At 35.8% G+C, this 1,509-nt stretch overlaps 1 pseudogene; it reads left to right on the forward strand.

The window, feature by feature from the left end:
- Positions 1–1,509, forward strand: part of LOC144224882 (small ribosomal subunit protein eS8-like) — a 26,401-nt pseudogene that overhangs the window by 6,530 nt on the left and 18,362 nt on the right.

Raw genomic sequence — 1,509 nt, forward strand, 5'->3', positions numbered from 1 at the left:
GGCATACGGGACTCACAGCGGATTGAGTCTTGTTATGCACTGCCCCGGGCCACAAGAAAGGGCTCAAGCTGACACCCAAGGAGGAAGAGATTTTAAACAAAAAAAATTATCCAAAGAAATCAGAAGAAATATGATGAAAAGAAAAAGAATGTCAGAATCATCAGTTTTCTGGAGAAGTTCCAGCAGGACAGGCTTCTTGCATGCATCGCTTCACGACCAGGCCAGTGTGGCCAAGCAGATGGTTACCTGCTAGAGGTCAAGGAGGTATAGTTTAATCTGATGAAAATAAAAGCTCAGAAAGGCAAATATATTTTCCTCCCTCCTATCTTTGGTCATGTAATAAAGGTGTTTATTGTTCTTTAAAAAAGCAGTAATAGATATGCAAAAAATAAAAAGAAACCAAAGTATATCACTAAAGAAAACCAACATATCATAAAAGAGAGAAAGAAAATAAACATAGAAAACTACAAAAACAATTGGAAATCAATTAACAAAATGTTAATAAATACATATCCATCAGAAATTATTTTGACTTTACGGGGCACCTGGGTGGCTCATTGGGTTAAGCATCTGACTTCAGCTCAGGTCATGATCTTGCGGTTCATGAGTTCGAGTCTTGGGTCAGGCTCTGTGCTGACAGCTCGGAGCCTGGCTCCTGGAACCTGCTTTGGATTCTGTGTCTCCCTCTCCCTCCGCCTCTCCTCCACTCTCTCTCTTTCTCAAAAATAAATAAACATCAAAAATTTAAAAAAAAATAAAACTACCCTATGATCTACTCATCGCAGTACTGGGTATTTACCCAAAAAATATAAAAACACTAATTCACAGGCATACATACACCCACATGTTTATAGCAGCATTATTTACAATAGCCAAATCATGGAAAAAGTCCACGTATCCATCGACTGATGGATGGATAAAGAAGATGTGGTATATATACACAAGTTAATATTTTTCAGCCATAAAAAGAATGAAACTTTGCTATTTGTTGCGACATGGATAGAGCTAGAGAGTATAATGTTAAGTGAAATAATTCAGCCAGAGAAAGACAAAGACCATATAATTTCACTCATATCTAGAATTTAAGAAACAAAAAAAAAATTAGCAGAAAGAAAAAGAGACAGTCAAACCAAGAAACAGACTCAANTTAATGGAAGGGAGGTGGGTGGGGGGATTGGGTTAAATAGGTGGTGGGGATTAAGGAGTGCACTTGTTGTGATGAACACTGGGTGATGTATGAAATTGTTGAATCACTGCATGGTACACCTGAAACTAATATAACACTGCTTGTTAACTATAGTGGAATTTAAAAGAAAAAAAAAACTATTCAATGCAGAGAGAGCTATTGGTGTGCTCTTCTTATATATTTATAGTTTAACTTATTATTTTCCTTATTTTTTATTTTCTATCTCATTATATTTGTTTTTATATCAGTATTTTTTTCAAGTAAATGGAAAGCCAACAATGTGTTTTTCTCCATGTCAATAAACAGGAACGTTTCAGAGACAA

The sequence above is a fragment of the Crocuta crocuta genome, unplaced genomic scaffold (genome assembly GCF_008692635.1).
Source record: "Crocuta crocuta isolate KB4526 unplaced genomic scaffold, BGI_CrCroc_1.0 scaffold785, whole genome shotgun sequence".
Classification (NCBI taxonomy): domain Eukaryota; kingdom Metazoa; phylum Chordata; class Mammalia; order Carnivora; family Hyaenidae; genus Crocuta; species Crocuta crocuta.